The 18,994-nt window shown below is 53.3% G+C and overlaps 1 long non-coding RNA gene across 1 annotated transcript in view; it reads right to left on the bottom strand.

Annotated features, from left to right (window-relative positions):
- The window catches only part of LOC138295592 (uncharacterized), a 92,460-nt gene extending 77,991 nt beyond the window's left edge, over nt 1-14,469 (bottom strand). The window contains exon 1 of the long non-coding RNA XR_011203636.1: nt 14,333-14,469. This is a non-coding gene — a long non-coding RNA (uncharacterized lncRNA). The remainder of the gene's footprint in view (nt 1-14,332) is intronic.
- Between the last annotated feature and the right edge of the window lie 4,525 nt (nt 14,470-18,994).

The following is an 18,994-nucleotide window of genomic DNA, read 5'->3' on the forward strand; positions in this document are numbered from 1 at the left end:
CAATACTTCCCGCTCAGTCGCCATCCGACCTTTCGGTTGCGGGGCCCTCCTGTGATGGAGTCCTAGGCCCGTGGGTGTCGTCCGTCACACCCGGAATGGGGCTGGTGGGGCCCTCCTGGTCAGCTCGCCTGCTGCCTGACTTGTCCGCCCTGCTGCCCTTGCCCTCCTTCGCTGAAGCTCTGTGGCCCTTGCCTCCCTTTGTTGATGTGGCAGGTGACGGGGCAGGGCTACTGTCCTTGGTGGCAGCCGTCTCAGGCTTGTCGCTCCGGCCCTTCGTTTTTTTGGTCCTCTTCCCAGGGGGTGGGCTGGCTGTCCCCTTGCTGCTGCCCGATGTTCCTGCCCTAGGAGCTGGTGGACTTCAATAGCCCTGAACTATGGTCCTAGTAGATGCAGGGCTTGTGGTGGCTGAGGTGCTGTTTGGACTCTTACCAGGTAGAGGGGTGGGTCAGGTGATGCAAAGAGGTTAATTTTGGAGAGGAAACGTTTTTTAGGAGCAATGGGAAGGGTAGGTGCAGTGGGTATGGGAGTGGAGGAAGAGGATGTGGTTGTAGGAGAGTCAAGTGTGCTGTCTTTGGGTGCAGGTGCTTGTGACGGAGGCTGTTGTGAGGTGGATGGCTGTTGGGTGGGTGGCTGCCTGCGTTTGTGTGGTTTGGAAGAGGGGGTGACAGACACACTGGGAGAGGACACAGGGGACGTGTAAATGGCAGTGGGGGTGGTGACTGCACGTGTGCGGACTGTACTGGAGGGTGTGCTGGTGATGGAAGTACTGGCTGATGGTGGTGTGCATGCAGGTGTGAGTGGAGACGTCACAGGGAGGGAGGAGGGAGACGAGGAGGTGGGGGACACAGAGGTGATAGTGACTGTTGGCATGTCTGCATCTGGATGTTGCTTGGGTGAATGCTTGTGTGATCTGTGGTGCTTATGTCTGGATGAGATGCCCTTGGGTGTTGAGGTGTGTGCAGGCTGGTCTGATGGTGTGGATGGGATAGGCAGAGGAACAGGAGACTGGGACTGGGTGGAGGGAGTTTGAAGAGGGAGGCTGGAGACAGGGACAATGGCTGCCGTCAGTGCTGAGGCCAGAGCGTTGAACGATCGCTGATGGGCAGCCTGACCCGAATGAATGCCCTCCAGGTATGCATTGCTCCGATGCACCTCCCTTTCTACACCCTGGATGGCATTCAAAAGGGTAGACTGCCCAACAATGATGGTCCTCAGGAGGTCAATGACCTCCTCACTGAGGGCAGCAGGGGTAACTGGGACAGGGCCTGAGGTGCCTGGGGCGAAGGAGATGGCCGGCTTCCTGGCTGAGCGGGCACGGGCGAACGCTGAGGGGCTGCTGGGAGGGCGGAGCTGGTGCGCTGGGTGGCGGCTGTACCTGTTGTGGCGGTGGGCACGGATGTTGCCGCCACCGCAAGGGAGCTCCCTTCCGAGGACGTGTCTGTGTCGCTGACGTCTCCACGGGTCCCAGTTGTGGAGCCCCCCTCGCCCTCCGTCTCACTGGTGTACTCGGAGTCGGTTGCATGGCCCTCCGGGGCCATGTGAGATGCAGCTCCCTCGTGCGCCGATGCCACTTCTCCTCCGCCTGATGATGCTAATGCACACATGAACAGGAAGACAAAGAAAATGGGGGGGGGGAGAAATGAAGACAGGTTGAGTGCATGCATTGGCAACACCGTTGTCGGAGAGGACAGACACAGAAGCCCCCAGCACTAGGCCACGCAATCGGGGTACACTACTCAGATATTGTGACTAGGCCTACAGGTCTATGGACGACAAATGCACACATAGGTGAGGCCGGACCATGGATAGCTGTACTTGGCACCCTACAGAGGTGGGGGCGGGGGCACAGGGCCATGCCTAACGGAGGGGCCTAGCCTACAGAAAGCGCCCTGGCCTAGAGATAGCCACAGCCCTCCTCCCCCACCCAGACACCTCCACTGCGCGCAAAGATAGCAGAATGTGCTGATACTCACCCCCTTGTGTCTGCTGTGATGTCCTCACGCGACCATCCAAATCGGGGTAGGCCACCGCCAGGATCCGGAACATCAGGGGGGTCAATTGGCGGCTGGCACCCCTCCTACGTTGGGAGGCCATCCCCAGCAGAGCCTCGGCGGTCTTTCTGGTCCCGCGGCGGATGTCCTCCCACCTCTTTCGGCAGTGGGTGCCCCGTCTGTTGTGGACCCCCAGGGCCCGGACGTCCTTGGCGATGGCACGCCAAATTTCGATCTTCTGATGGGCGCTGACCTATGTGACATGTACAGGGTGGGAAAGGAAATATCATCACTTTTCTGCATGGTCAATGTGAGTGGCCCCCCCTCACCAACCTTGCCATGTGGCACATGCTCTCATCTGTTGTGCGTTGCACTCCTCATTCGCTCACCTCCCCACCATCTTACATCCACCCCACTCAACACAGGCATAGCCCATACAACGTGCACCCTGTGTACTAACCTGTTGGTCTGGAGGATCGTAGAGTAGCGCATACTGGGGGAGGACCCCATCAACAAGTTTCTCCAATTCTTCTAAAGTGAAGGCAGGGGCCCTTTCCCCAGTCGCAGCAGCCATTGTATCTTCCAGACCGAGGTCACAGCAGCACTTGCAGTATAGGTCCTCTCCTGTGGATGATCAGGTCTCGAGTGATTAATCAGATAGAAAATGGCGGTCACGCCCGCGGCGGTGCGTGCCGCCGCGGTGCGTACCGTGACCGCCGGGCATCTCATCCAGACATAAGCACCACAGATCACACAAGCATTCACCCTGCGTCACACAGGCCTAGGCCTTGCATTGCCACTCCTACAAGCCTTTCAATGCATAGCGAATCGTGTACTGTGCAAGCTGTGGTTACGTACCTGTGGGTTGCTTGACTCTGTGCTCCATGTTGTCCTTCCTAGGCACCGTCCGCTGGGACTTGCGAGGAGAAGGATGAATCCTCCCGTGTACCGACCGCTGGTGGACCTGTCGACAATGGAAGAACGACATATCGTACTTACATACAGGCTTGACAGAGCCACTATACATGAACTGTGTGCCCAGCTGGAGCCAGACCTGATGTCCCCCATCCGCCAACCCACAGGGATTCCCCCTCTGGTGCAGGTTCTGTCAGTACTCCATTTTTTGGCAAGTGGGTCTTTTCAGACAACAGTGGCCATGTCATCAGGGATGTCTCAGCCTATGTTTTCTAAGGTTTTGTCCAGAGTGTTGTCTGCCCTGATGAAATACATGCGGAGCTACATTGTGTTCCCTGACGTGGCGATTTGGCTACATGAAGGGTGATTTCTATGCCCTTGGACATATTCCCAACATCATTGGTGCCATTGATGGGACCCATGTGGCTTTGGTTCCCCCCAAAGAAAGTGAGCAGGTGTACAGAAACAGAAAAAGTTATCATTTGATGAATGTCCAGGTGGTCTGTTTGGCTGACCAGTACATCTCCCATGTAAATGCCAAGTTCCCTGGGTCTGTGCATGACGCGTACATCATGCGAAATAGCAGCATGCCTTATGTGATGGAACAGCTACAGAGACACCGTGTGTGGCTAATAGGTGACTCTGGTTACCCCAACCTGTTGTGGCTACTGACCCCAGTGAGGAATCCCCAGACCAGGGCAGAGGAACGGTACAATGAGGCCCATGGGCGAACTAGGAGGATCATAGAAAGGACCTTCGGGCTCCTGAAGGCCAGGTTTAGGTGCCTGCATATGACAGGTGGATCCCTAATGTACTCACCAAAGAAGGTGTGCCATATCATCGTGGCCTGCTGTATGCTTCCCAATCTTGCTTTGCGACGCCAGGTCCCTTTTCTGCAGGAGGATGGTCCAGATGGTGGTGTTGTAGCAGCTGTGGAGCCTGTGGAGAGTGAAGAGGAGGAAGACGACGGGGACGACACGGACAACAGGGATACAGTCATACAACAATATTTTTAGTAGCACACAGGTAAGAATCACCCACGCCATTTTACATTTACTTAAGGCCTCCTGCGTCTCTACTGTCTGTGTTTCCCCCCAGTTCCTTTTAACTGATTTGTGACTTTCCCTTCCCTTTTCAGAGCTGTATGACCCACTGCGTGACTTCTGCTTTGTTTGCCCATGGACTAAAGCTTATTGACATTGGTATGTTGTCATCACAATGTAACTGAACATTATTGCACCGTTATGTGTAATACATTTGTTAAGAATACAAGCAGACTCCTGATTTTTTAAGTGCAATAAGTGATTTATTTCAAGTGCTACATATAGGTACATGATTGTAAAACGGTGATGGGTGGGGGTGGAGTAATGTCCATGGCAGAGTCCAGTTCTCAGTCTCACAGGTGCATTGTCCATATGCCTGTGGAAGGATGGAGCAGGGGCAGTTAAAGGTTGGACAGGGTGACAATGTGGGACAGTGGGATGACATCAGGGGGTATCTTATGCTGGCGGGGGTCTTGGCATCCTACTCTGTCTTCTTGTGAGATCTCAGGTTCCGCTTGCGGGTGGTTCTTCTTCTGCAGGAGGTGGGGTTCTGGTGGCCTGTTGTTGTGTGGGGGCCTCCTGTCCACTAGCGCCGGCGGAGGTGGTAGGCTGTTCCTGGTCTGGGTTAGTGACAGGGGCCCTTTGGGGTGCCACATGGTCCCGCAATGTGGTGACTATCTGGTTAAGGGCCACGACGATGGTCCCCATTGCGGAACCAATGTTCCTCAGTTCCTCTCTGAACCCCATGTACCGTTCCTCCTGCAGTGCCTGGATCTCCTGGAACCTGGCCAATACCGTAGCCATCGTCTCCTGGGAGTGGTGGTAGGCTCCCATGATGGAGGAGAGGGCCTCTTGGAGAGTGGATTCCCTGGGCCTGTCCCCCCCCTGTCGCACAGCAGCCCTCCCAGTTCCCCTGTGTTCCTGGGCCTCTGTCCCCTGCACGGTGTGCCCACTACCACTGCCCCCAGGTCCCTGTTGTTGTTGGGGTGGTGGGTCAACCTGGGTGCCCTGTAGTGGTGGACACACCGCTGATTGACGTGTCCTGGAGACAGAGGCATGGGCCCGCTGGGTGGGAGCTGTGCTGGTGTTCCCAGAGGGGGTTAGGTCTGCTGTAGCCTGTGGCTGTCTGTGGGGAACCGACTGTCCAGAGGTCCCCGATGGGCCGGGCTGGTTATCTGGGTCCAGGGAGACAGAGCTGCTGTCATCGCTGGGGGCCTCTTCTGGGGGTTGGATGGACATCTCTGTACCCTCCGTGGCGGTGTGGTGGCGTTCGGGTCCTGCAGGGGTATAAGGGTATGGTTATTGCTTCTGTGTGTGGCATTTCGTGTGATGGGTGGGTGGCCGTGTACCCAAGTGCAGGCATTCCCTGTGGGGGCTTTTGTGAGGGTGGCTTGTGGGGGTCATGTGTGTGTGCAGTGGGCATGCTTTGGTGATGGGTGTCCATGCTTTGTGGTCGCATGCAGGGCTCGGTGTTGGGATGGGTGGGTTGTGATGGTGAGCCATTTGCAAGGAGTTGGTGTGATGAGGGTGGGGGAGAGTGTGGGGGTATGTGCTGGCATGCAGGTGGGGTGGGGGTGGGAAGAAGTAGTTAAGATTTGACTTACCAGAGTCCATTCCTCCGCCTACTCCTGCGAGGCCCTCAGGATGCAGGATGTGCAAGACTTCCGCCTCCCATGCTGTAAATTCTGGGGGAGTAGGTGGGGGTCCGCCGCCAGTCTTCTGCACCGCAATGTTGTGCCTTGATACCATGGAACGCACCTTCCCCCGTAGGTCGTTCCAGCGCTTCCTTATGTCATCCCGATTGCGTGGATGCTGTTCCACCGCGTTGACCCTGTCCACTATCGTTTGCCATAGCTCCATCTTCCTAGCAATTGTGGTGTGCTGCACCTGTGCCCGAAGAGCTGGGGCTCTACACAAACTATTTCCTCCACCATGACCCTGAGTTCTGCGTCAGAGAACCTGGGGTGTCTTTGGGGTGCCATGGGGTGGTGTGGATGAGGTGAGGGATGTTGTATGTGTTGTAGAGTGTGATGTGTGTGGTGGTGTATGGTGTTTTGTGCGTGGTAATTGTGTGGGTGATGTTGTGATTTGCCTCTGTGTGAAGGTCTACTCTAAGCAGTGCTGTCTCTCTCTGTCCTTCAGTCGCAATTGTGGTCGTAAGGGTTTGTGGGTGATGTGGGTGTGTGTCTTATATTGTATTGGGTGTGTGGGAGTGTTGTTTGTATGTGTATCAGGTGTGTGTGTATTTCAAATTGTCCAATGTGGTTGTGTTTTGTAAGGGTGTGTGTATTTTGACCGCGGTGGTGTGTACTGCCAATGGAATACCGCGGTTGAAAGACCGCCGCGTGGATTCGTCGGTCGGAATGGCATGGGCGTATTTCAGGTGGCGTGACGGTGGAGGTTTGGTCATCGCCATTTTTTCGCTGACCTTTGGTGTGGCGGACTTTTGTGGATGTCGGGTTTTTGGCGGTTTTCAAGTTGCGGGTCAGAATGACCGTGGCGGTTTACCGCGGCCGCGGCGGCGTTATGGCGCTCTTCTGACCGGCGGTAAGCGCCTTTTACCACCGAGGTCAGAATGACCCCCTAACTGTACTTTGTGGTAAGTGTTGTGGTACTACAGTAGTACTATAAAATGTATTACAAAGTGCCATTCATAAACGGCACTTTTGTAGTAACTTAACTTTTTGTGTAAGTTTACTACATGCCAGTATTCAAAAACTGCACTTTTGTAGTAATTTGCACTTTTGTAGTAAGTCCACGCCTCCATTATTTTCTATTCCAGGGTTTTGCAGTTCCGGTGGTTGGCCATGTGTAGTGCTGAACTTGCTACAAAAGTGTAAGTTACTATAAAAGTGCAGTTTGTGAGTACTGAAAGTAGCAAACTTACTCTAAAGTGTAATCTTACTCAAAACTATGTTACTTTTTCGGATCAGGCCCCTAGTGTGTGGCCAGGTAACAAAAGGGAGGCTACCCCTGTCATCCATGATGGCAGGTTAGGAGGGGGCGGCTGAGAAAAGAACTGAGTAGAATGCTATAAGCCTACTACTTTTCAGTAATCTTCATTATTCTGATCTATAGTCTTTCCCATCGCAGTCCGTACTATATGACGCTGCCTCAACCCCTTGAGACAGGTTCTTTCACAAGAGTTGCATAAAGTAATTTTTATTGAAATACTCCTCCTTCCACCCATAAATGACCACTTTCACCCACTTACTCTCCCTGTTACATAACCAAACCATAATGAGTGAAAAATAAATAATTGTGAGAGAGATGAAGGGAGTGAACTAGGACTGTGACAGAGAGGAGTATGGATCAGAGTAATGAGGATTATTGGTAAATAATAGCTTAATTATTCTTTCACCCATCCTCCTCACACTGCGTGACACAAGGCAACGCAAGCCCTTGATAAATCTGGGCTCTTATGTTTTAGAGATTCTGGAGACCAACAAGCTAACAGGTGATAGGGAGAGGCTTCTGGTAATAACATGCCCAGGGCATTACCACCGTAGTTGCTGACATCAGACGATGAACATTGAGCCACAGCCTTGCTGGTGCTTTTTGGAGAGACAGAAGATATTGTATATTCTCTTGCAAAGTCATTGTGCTTAGTTTTGGTAGGAAGACACAAATAGTCTCCCTGCTGAACCTGAGTTGGGAGGAGATGTGATGTTTACACTATTTTTTTTTATAACAACATTTTAATGTATGTTTACACAGTAACAACAAAACAATCGCCTTGTTCGACATAGATGACAACTCGCTGTACAGAGAAGCCTGCATAGGGTCCCAAAGGGAGTCCAGCGCCATTTCCCCCCCATCCCACAGCAGATCCCCCAACGGATCAGTTCGATAGGCCGTGGTATGCCCACCATTTCTTCCAAATTTTGCTCTATTAACGAGGACATCTTCAGGTTTCATAGATGGTTTCCTCCAATTTGCAGCACCAAACCATTCCCAGAGTCCAAGCTGTTATTGAAAGGATAATTGAAGAGGTCCAGTTATGGGCGGTCTCGCTTGGCCGGCTGTGTGCCTATTCCCACTAACACCCTGTCCCTCCTGGATCCCCCCATGTCATCAAGTATACCAAGCAAAGCAATTCTAGGGTCAGCCTTCACAGTGTCATCCACCACAGCAGACAATACAGCAAAGTTGGCAGTCCAATAACCCTGAATTCCAAGGCATTGCCAGACAATATGAAAGAAATCCCCTCAAGGGTCACTGCAGCGATGGCAAGCTGGAGAAGAGGCAAGGCCCATTCTCTGCATACAGATGGGAGACATATAGGCTTGATGAAAGTATTTAAATTTAGTGAAGCAGAGTCGAGCAGAGATTGTTAAAGTACGATGAGCCATGCAGGCCTCTCTCCAGTCCGTCTCCTCTAACTCCCCCAATTGGCTCTTCCACCTCTCTCTCAAAGGGTGCAGTGACGTAGGTGAGTGGATCACTAAGAATTTATAAATTTGAGATAACCCCTTTGCCTAGGGGGCTGGTGAGAATCTTGTTTTCTAAACAACTGTATTCAGGGAGATTTTGAAGTGTGTCATGGTATGTGTGTAGAGTGTGACGTGACTGTAAGAAGTAGAAGGACTGGGAGGTGGATAGGAGGAATTCAGACTGAAGCTCCCAGAAAGTCTTCACATGACTGCCACTTCACACATCACCAAGCCTTGCTATCCCTATGTAGTCCCATCCCTCAAATTCGTCTAGGGAGGCCACCTGATCCAGCCACCCACACTCCCACAGCAGAGTTTTCCCGGTTAAGCTGCGGTTCCATCCCAGCCACCTGGGTCGCCTCTGGAACGTCAGAGGAGGTGGGAGCGACATACAGAACGTGAAGGACATTATTCAGGTCCAGTTTAGCCAAGTCGCCTCTTTATGCTGGATCATCCCACCATCAATGTATCCAATCATTTAGAGCGATTAGGTTTGTTGCCTAATTGTACAGCCACACGTTCCTCATGGCCAGGCCGCCATCATACATTGACCGTATGCATTTGCTGAAGGCTACTTTAGGTGTGCCACCGGCCCAAATAGATTTGTGGCTGAGAGCCTAAACAGAGTCAAATCATGTCTGTGGGATGCGCAGGGGATAGTTCTGTAAAACGTACAAGTATTTGGGGAGGATCATCATTTTGAGCAACGTGATCCTATCCATGGTGTTGAGCGGAAGATTAGTCCAATGCACCAAGGCCCATATTTATGGGGAAATGACGGAGCGTGACGCTGTGCCCAAATTGGCAGCGTCACGCTCCATCAATTTCTCAATGCAGGAATGCACCGCATTTAAGCGAATACGGCACATGCCTGTGTTGTCCCCTGTGCTGCTGCTAAATTTAGCTGCCAGCACCAATGCAGGCATCCTTGCACCATTGTGCAAGGATGTCTGTGTTGAGGGTGTGATTGTTTATGTGCAGGAAGGTGTCGCTTCCCGCACATAAACAATCACTAATGACGCTTTGGCACTTCTGTGTGTGCTGCAGTATGCAGTATGCAGCACACACAGAAGTGCCAAAGCATCATTTTCAAACAATTGTTTATGTGAGGGAAGGGACATCTTCCCGCACATAAACAATCATTTCTGTCATTTTGCTGTTTTGCAGAATGCAGCACGCATTGAAAAAGCAAAAGACAAGGATGAATAAAAGTATTCCTCCTCGTTGTGCCTTGCTAGTGCCACCCCTGGGGTGGCATTAGATTTTGGCGCTGCCTCAGGTTTATGAAATCTTGTAAATCTGAGGCAGTGTCAAAATGCAAAGTGTGTTGCTGTGGCACTTCCACAGCAACCAATTGCATGCCTCTCCGATGCAGATAACTGCGTCAGAAGGGCCCATATTTACAAGGAGGTGTAACACCACAAAAAGTGGCGTTACACCTCCTCGTAAATATGGAGCAGAGGTTAGCGCCACTGGAGTGTCACCTAAAGTGACGCTTCAGTGGTGCTAGGGGCTCACAAATATGCCCCCAAATCTTCATTGGCCCTGCACAGTACCAGAACAAGATTTAGGCTCCAAGTCAGGTTTGGTTACCAGGAAATATATATTCCAAGATACTGAAAACAAATCAGACGCACTGGGTTCTGGGATTGCCAAGCGTCATCCTGGCTGTGCCCCTTGAGGGGAACCAAAAGGGATTTGCCCCAGTTAACTCTGAGCCCTGAGGCATTCTCAAACATGTCCTGGAAAGTTCAAGGTCGGTCAATGTGCGAAGCTTGTCGTGTTCAGCTCCCCTATTGAAGGAGCGAGCTACACCCCTCATATATATAGGCCTGGCCTGCCACCCAGAGGGGCCAGCGGAAGGATTTTAATTGATCTTGTAAGTGTTGCGTGAAATCATCAATTTTCAAGAACCACACATTAAGGTGCCATATTGGGCGGCTGCCACATGGGGGCGCATCAAACTGGAGTAGTACAGGTGTATGATCGGAGATCCCTCGAGGCAGGATCTGGGAACCCGTACTCCAAAGAAGGTCTACGGCTGGTAGAAACAAGTAATCAATACGGGATAGCGAAATATGTGCGGCTGATGCATGAGTGAAGCCAGAGTCCCTCAGGTTCTATACGCGCCAAGCGTCACTGATGCCTAGTCCCTGTGACTGCCTGCCAAACCCCGGCCGCGCCTAGGGCCATACCCTATGTTTCCATATGGGTCAGCTTGTCCCATTATGTCATTAAAGTCACCCCCCAGTATCGCCTGTCTGAGGGTGCAGCCACCATGTCTCTAAGGGTGTTCACTGTAGGTTGATGTAGTGTTGTGGGGATTTAGATACTGAAGATGTGATACAGGATACCCTCCATGATACCCTCTACTAGGACTTATCTGCCTTGGGTGTCTCTAGTAACCTTGGTCAAGCCATGGGCAGGGATTTATGCAGTAGGATGGCTACCACCCTAGTGTGGCCCACGTGAAATACCCTGTCGTACCCTTTGCATGCGAGGAAGTGGCAATTGATGCCTTGGAGATGTGTCTCCTGTAGTAATACTGCTTTGGGGGAGTGCCGCTGGATGAACTGAAAAATGGCCCTCTCTTGATCCGATCCAAGAGGCCGTTAACATGTATGAAAGGGCCATATTTGTGTCAAAGGGAGAAAATGGTCGACAATGGGAGCTGGTATGTTAAGGGATGATTGCGTTAGGGGGTGAATGTACACATAAATGGGGGTCAGCATGAGAAGCCCTTCAAGTGGGCTGCTTGGTCTGATGTCTTCCAAGGAGAATTTTACAAGGTGAAACAAAAAACAATAATACCAAATGAACATGATACAAACAATAACTCCAGGCCTCCCCTGGGCCCCCCCAATTCTCCTCACCCTATACTTCCCACCCTGAAGAAGCATCTGTCGCCCTTTCCCTACATTTATTATAATAAACTAACCAACGAGTAGAGAAAATTGAACCATACAGGTCCGGGAATGTCTCCCCCACCACTCCAACTACCATGGAGGTTACCATATCAGGATATTATGGTACTGACGTAAGGAAGTATGAATTCACTATGGCATTTTGTGGTCAATTGATGAGCGTGCCAGGTTCAGGAGAAAGCTGCCACTTGTGGTCTGTTGCCTTATGTTCCTTTTCTCCTTTCGACTTTGAGGCCAAGTCTAAGTCACAATGTTCCATTGGACGTAGGTGCAAGCTTTTACCCAGGCGTTTGTGCTTTGGTTTGGGGGTGCCCCGTGGAGCAGGCGAGTTGGGAATGAGTGGTCACTGCTCAGTGAGGCAGGACCATGCCTCACTGGGGGGCTCAAAAAAGAGCATTTTGGAGTCATGAACCACTCGTAACTTAGCAGGATACAGAAGCATATGTGGGATGCACAGGGCTCTCAGTTTCATTTTGACTTGATCAAAGGATTTACGTTGGGTCTGTACCATTCGGATGTAGTGTGGAAAGATCATGATGTGCCCAGATTGGTAGGAAAACTTCTTAGCGAGGTGGACCTCCTTAAAATGGCGCCCTGGTTCCTATAATTCAGGAAGCACAGTGTAAGAGGCCTTGGTGGCACCCCAGACGGGGGCTTCAGGGCAAGGGAATGGTGGACCCGCTCTATGACAAAACAGCTGGATAATTAGGAAGAGTCCTTTCAGGACTGGACCACTGCTCCTGTTTGGGCGAGAGTCCCTCTGCCCATTCCGGGAACTCATTGCAACGGTCCCTGTTTTTGGCATCCGCTGAACAATCCTGCAGGCCCTTTGTAACTTTGGTCAGGTAGAGTGCCTCTGAAGAGAGGTGTTTCACAGTGTCTTCCAGGGTAAGATATCCATTCCTTTGCCTCTGAGACCCTCTCCACCATTTGGCGGAGGTCCTGGTGGAGTAGGGACAGGTCTGTTCCCACTTTCCCTATCTTTGCCTCCAAGGCCGCCTCAGAGTCATGGATAGCCTGCAGGATGAGGGCTCTGTTGTCACCCGTCGCTGGGGGATCGTCCCTGTGGTGCCTCCAGAAAGCCCCTTCGCTCTGTTTACCAGGGCTCTGTATTTGGCCATCTTGGTCTGTCCCCCTGGTCCCGTATTATGGCCCATGGCGCTGTTGGGAGGTCTAACGGACGACCCGCTATATGATGGAGTGCCCTTCTCTCAGGCCTCACATCCACTGTTTGGAGATGGTGGTGATGCGGTTGCATCAATTTGGGGGCAGGGGGTAACTGACCTGCCTGCACCGGTTGGAGCCCACCAGAAAAATGGGCCCTCTGGGCAGCTCCACTCCCACCTCCTAGGGACCCAGGCTTCCTCTAGACGAAGGCCGTGTAGACCACCAAGTTCACCTCAGGGGGGGCTGGGTGTAATCACCAAGCAGGGGGACCAGCAGGTGCCAGGAGAATGATTTACCTTGGTGAGATAGCCGCTGAAGAGCTGCGTCCAATGTGCACCTGTCTTGTGCCACCCATGCAGAGGAGAGGCCCCTGACTCCAAAGGGACTGGGTGTGGGAATTCAGTATCTGTTAAACATTTATGAGGGGGAGGTCTCCTTGTCCAAGATGCTGCAGGATGTGAGCTTAATATGGCGGGCAATGCTCCCCATGCCTGCAAGAAGTAAGACTGGGGGCTAGGCGAACAGCAGCAGCCGAAAGGCAGTGTGGGATGAAGGCCCAGACCACGCGCCCCAATAGCTCTGATGAGCTGGAACAGTCCCGGTGCCTCCTTTGCCACTGAACTGATGTCTAAAAAGGGCCAGGATTCCCCATTCCTGCAACACCAGGGCCCGGCCCTAGCCCCGGCCTCTGACAGCTCACCCCCACATGGCCTACGGCACGAGTCTCTCAGGCCTCCCAGCCGCCCTATTTCTGTCTCTGCTCGGAGATCAGGCATGACAGCAGGGGCTCACCGCTGTGCTCCGGGCCCAACCACTCTCCAGCTGGCAGGCATAGTCTGTGCAGCCGTGGGGAGAGTTCTTTCCCACCTGCTTCCGGCTTTGAGGCCCCGTCGTGGGCAAATGGGGCCGGTCGCAGCTGCCAAAAAATCGGTGCGTCCAGTCACCGCGTCTCCAGTGCACGCCAGCACCCAGGGAGACTGCAACTTGGAGCAGCGGTGCGGGAGCTTAGAAAAGTCCATCCATCACCTTGGCTGTCCAGGCCACAACCCCGACGTTTACAAGATTAAACATGAATCTGAGGTTTAGCTGCAGACTCTTTCCAAATAGAATTGTGCCTTAGAAAAGGAAGGGGCATTTATTAGCCAGTCATTCAAGTATGGAAATATTTGAACACCCACCATATGCAGTAGAGCTACAAGTGGAGCAAATAACTTGTGAACGCTATCTGAGCAGATGACAGACCGGTAGCATGAAAGTGTCAACCTTCTATTGCAAGAGGCTATTATAATCTATGTGTTTATAACTTTTTGGAAATGAAAATGATTACCAATGTATTTGCTAACTTCTGCTTATAAAATGTAAACAAAAATATTTCACCTAAATCAATTTTGATCCATAGTGATATGCAAATGGTGTGGTCCCTGTAACTGCAACACATATCTGTATCTATTCAGCGGTATGGATTACCAGATGTAGTTGCAGAGGCCGTCTGATACATGCAATGTATATGTCCACAAATGGCAGCAGGTTAAATTACCTGAACTCTTTGCCTAGACCAGCACTAGACAGCACAGAGGTAAATATAAATATGGACTTTTAGTTTTGCAATACCAGCATGCACTTATACCAGGAGTACTCACTTAGTTTCCCAAAAGAAATTGAACAGGCAACTCTTCCTACCCTGGTACAGTCACCTCTGCATCAGGGAAGCGCCTTTAGGCGATGAGTTTAGCAATGATGCACTACATAAGCACCCTTTCCCGCGCACTTACTACTTCCATCACTCAAACTTATTTCAAATGTTCGAGTTAATTAAGAGCCACTTTTGTTTCAGGACCTCGAGGAAGGTGTTGCGTTACCTTCAGTGAAGAGTTTGGCAGAGGTGGTTTCCTGCAAGTCTTTATTCCAGAAGAGGCAGGAGCAGTCTTTTCCCAGTCTCAGGTCTGATCTGATAGTGCTCGTTATGTTGTAATGTCCATCTTCAGTCACGGTGTGGTTGAGATGAAGGGCCCAGCGGAGCGGTGCTTGACAGGAAGGGCCCAGCGGAGCGGTGCTTGACAGGAAGGGCCCAGCGGAGCGGTGCTTGAGACGGCGGTGCCCAGCGGAGCGGTGCTTGACAGGAGGGGCCCAGCGGAGCGGTGCTTGAGACGGCTGTCCCTGTTCAGCGGTGCTTGTCTTGGCGGGGCCCTGTTCAGCGGTGCTTGTCTTAGCGGGGCCCTGTTCAGCGGTGCTTCTCACAGCGGCCCCTGTTCAGCGGTGCTTCTCACAGCGGCCCCTGTTCAGCGGTGCTTGTCTTGGCGTGGCCCTGTTCAGCGGTGCTTGTCACGGCGGCCCCTGTTCAGCGGTGCTTGTCTTGGCGGGCCCTGTTCAGCAGTGCTTGTCACGGCGGGGCCCTGTTCAGCGGTGCTTGTCACGGCGGTCCCTGTTCAGCGGTGCTTGTCTTGGCGGGGCCCTGTTCAGCGGTGCTTGCCTTGGCGGGGCCCTGTTCAGCGGTGTTTGCCTTGGGGGGGCCCTGTTCAGCGGTGCTTGTCACGGCGGGGCCCTGTTCAGCGGTGCTTGTCACGGCGGTCCCTGTTCAGCGGTGCTTGTCTTGGCGGGGCCCTGTTCAGCGGTGCTTGTCACGGCGGTCCCTGTTCAGCGGTGCTTGTCCTGTGTTTCTAGGGAACCAGACCTGGCCAATACTTCCCGCTCAGTCGCCATCCGACCTTTCGGTTGCGGGGCCCTCCTGTGATGGAGTCCTAGGCCCGTGGGTGTCGTCCGTCACACCCGGAATGGGGCTGGTGGGGCCCTCCTGGTCAGCTCGCCTGCTGCCTGACTTGTCCGCCCTGCTGCCCTTGCCCTCCTTCGCTGAAGCTCTGTGGCCCTTGCCTCCCTTTGTTGATGTGGCAGGTGACGGGGCAGGGCTACTGTCCTTGGTGGCAGCCGTCTCAGGCTTGTCGCTCCGGCCCTTCGTTTTTTTGGTCCTCTTCCCAGGGGGTGGGCTGGCTGTCCCCTTGCTGCTGCCCGATGTTCCTGCCCTAGGAGCTGGTGGACTTCAATAGCCCTGAACTATGGTCCTAGTAGATGCAGGGCTTGTGGTGGCTGAGGTGCTGTTTGGACTCTTACCAGGTAGAGGGGTGGGTCAGGTGATGCAAAGAGGTTAATTTTGGAGAGGAAACGTTTTTTAGGAGCAATGGGAAGGGTAGGTGCAGTGGGTATGGGAGTGGAGGAAGAGGATGTGGTTGTAGGAGAGTCAAGTGTGCTGTCTTTGGGTGCAGGTGCTTGTGACGGAGGCTGTTGTGAGGTGGATGGCTGTTGGGTGGGTGGCTGCCTGCGTTTGTGTGGTTTGGAAGAGGGGGTGACAGACACACTGGGAGAGGACACAGGGGACGTGTAAATGGCAGTGGGGGTGGTGACTGCACGTGTGCGGACTGTACTGGAGGGTGTGCTGGTGATGGAAGTACTGGCTGATGGTGGTGTGCATGCAGGTGTGAGTGGAGACGTCACAGGGAGGGAGGAGGGAGACGAGGAGGTGGGGGACACAGAGGTGATAGTGACTGTTGGCATGTCTGCATCTGGATGTTGCTTGGGTGAATGCTTGTGTGATCTGTGGTGCTTATGTCTGGATGAGATGCCCTTGGGTGTTGAGGTGTGTGCAGGCTGGTCTGATGGTGTGGATGGGATAGGCAGAGGAACAGGAGACTGGGACTGGGTGGAGGGAGTTTGAAGAGGGAGGCTGGAGACAGGGACAATGGCTGCCGTCAGTGCTGAGGCCAGAGCGTTGAACGATCGCTGATGGGCAGCCTGACCCGAATGAATGCCCTCCAGGTATGCATTGCTCCAATGCACCTCCCTTTCTACACCCTGGATGGCATTCAAAAGGGTAGACTGCCCAACAATGATGGTCCTCAGGAGGTCAATGACCTCCTCACTGAGGGCAGCAGGGGTAACTGGGACAGGGCCTGAGGTGCCTGGGGCGAAGGAGATGGCCGGCTTCCTGGCTGAGCGGGCACGGGCGAACGCTGAGGGGCTGCTGGGAGGGCGGAGCTGGTGCGCTGGGTGGCGGCTGTACCTGTTGTGGCGGTGGGCACGGATGTTGCCGCCACCGCAAGGGAGCTCCCTTCCGAGGACGTGTCTGTGTCGCTGACGTCTCCACGGGTCCCAGTTGTGGAGCCCCCCTCGCCCTCCGTCTCACTGGTGTACTCGGAGTCGGTTGCATGGCCCTCCGGGGCCATGTGAGATGCAGCTCCCTCGTGCGCCGATGCCACTTCTCCTCCGCCTGATGATGCTAATGCACACATGAACAGGAAGACAAAGAAAATGGGGGGGGGGAGAAATGAAGACAGGTTGAGTGCATGCATTGGCAACACCGTTGTCGGAGAGGACAGACACAGAAGCCCCCAGCACTAGGCCACGCAATCGGGGTACACTACTCAGATATTGTGACTAGGCCTACAGGTCTATGGACGACAAATGCACACATAGGTGAGGCCGGACCATGGATAGCTGTACTTGGCACCCTACAGAGGTGGGGCGGGGGCACAGGGCCATGCCTAACGGAGGGGCCTAGCCTACAGAAAGCGCCCTGGCCTAGAGATAGCCACAGCCCTCCTCCCCCACCCAGACACCTCCACTGCGCGCAAAGATAGCAGAATGTGCTGATACTCACCCCCTTGTGTCTGCTGTGATGTCCTCACGCGCCCATCCAAATCGGGGTAGGCCACCGCCAGGATCCGGAACATCAGGGGGGTCAATTGGCGGCTGGCACCCCTCCTACGTTGGGAGGCCATCCCCAGCAGAGCCTCGGCGGTCTTTCTGGTCCCGCGGCGGATGTCCTCCCACCTCTTTCGGCAGTGGGTGCCCCGTCTGTTGTGGACCCCCAGGGCCCGGACGTCCTTGGCGATGGCACGCCAAATTTCGATCTTCTGATGGGCGCTGACCTATGTGACATGTACAGGGTGGGAAAGGAAATATCATCACTTTTCTGCATGGTCAATGTGAGTGGCCCCCCCTCACCAACCTTGCCATGTGGCACATGCTCTCATCTGTTGTGCATTGCACTCCTCATTCGCTCACCTCCCCACCATCTTACATCCACCCCACTCAACACAGGCATAGCCCATACAACGTGCACCCTGTGTACTAACCTGTTGGTCTGGAGGATCGTAGAGTAGCGCATACTGGGGGAGGACCCCATCAACAAGTTTCTCCAATTCTTCTAAAGTGAAGGCAGGGGCCCTTTCCCCAGTCGCAGCAGCCATTGTATCTTCCAGACCGAGGTCACAGCAGCACTTGCAGTATAGGTCCTCTCCTGTGGATGATCAGGTCTCGAGTGATTAATCAGATAGAAAATGGCGGTCACGCCCGCGGCGGTGCGTACCGCCGCGGTGCGTACCGTGACCGCCGGCGCACATCGTCATTGGCTCCTGAAACCCATAGGGTGCAATGTTAACCAATGCGGCTTTGCACTGCGGTCTTCGACCGCCTACCGCCACGGTGTGCCACGCCAGCGCATTGACCTCACATCCCATTGTCACACTTCACAGGTCAGGCAGCCGCCATTTCAAGGGCCCACATGGCATAATTTCTACTGCGTCACACAGGCCTAGGCCTTGCATTGCCACTCCTACAAGCCTTTCAATGCATAGTGAATCGTGTACTGTGCAAGCTGTGGTTACGTACCTGTGGGTTGCTTGACTCTGTGCTCCATGTTGTCCTTCCTAGGCACCGTCCGCTGGGACTTGCGAGGAGAAGGATGAATCCTCCCGTGTACCGACCGCTGGTGGACCTGTCGACAATGGAAGAACGACATATCGTACTTACATACAGGCTTGACAGAGCCACTATACATGAACTGTGTGCCCAGCTGGAGCCAGACCTGATGTCCCCCATCCGCCAACCCACAGGGATTCCCCCTCTGGTGCAGGTTCTGTCAGTACTCCATTTTTTGGCAAGTGGGTCTTTTCAGACAACAGTGGCCATGTCATCAGGGATGTCTCAGCCTATGTTTTCTAAGGTTTTGTCCAGAGTGTTGTCTGCCCTGATGAAATACATGCGGAGCTACATTGTGTTCCCTGACGTGGCGATTTGGCTACATGAAGGGTGATTTCTATGCCCTTGGACATATTCCCAACATCATTGGTGCCATTGATGGGACCCATGTGGCTTTGGTTCCCCCCAAAGAAAGTGAGCAGGTGTACAGAAACAGAAAAAGTTATCATTTGATGAATGTCCAGGTGGTCTGTTTGGCTGACCAGTACATCTCCCATGTAAATGCCAAGTTCCCTGGGTCTGTGCATGACGCGTACATCATGCGAAATAGCAGCATGCCTTATGTGATGGAACAGCTACAGAGACACCGTGTGTGGCTAATAGGTGACTCTGGTTACCCCAACCTGTTGTGGCTACTGACCCCAGTGAGGAATCCCCAGACCAGGGCAGAGGAACGGTACAATGAGGCCCATGGGCGAACTAGGAGGATCATAGAAAGGACCTTCGGGCTCCTGAAGGCCAGGTTTAGGTGCCTGCATATGACAGGTGGA

This window comes from Pleurodeles waltl, chromosome 1_2 (genome assembly GCF_031143425.1).
Source record: "Pleurodeles waltl isolate 20211129_DDA chromosome 1_2, aPleWal1.hap1.20221129, whole genome shotgun sequence".
Taxonomy (NCBI): domain Eukaryota; kingdom Metazoa; phylum Chordata; class Amphibia; order Caudata; family Salamandridae; genus Pleurodeles; species Pleurodeles waltl.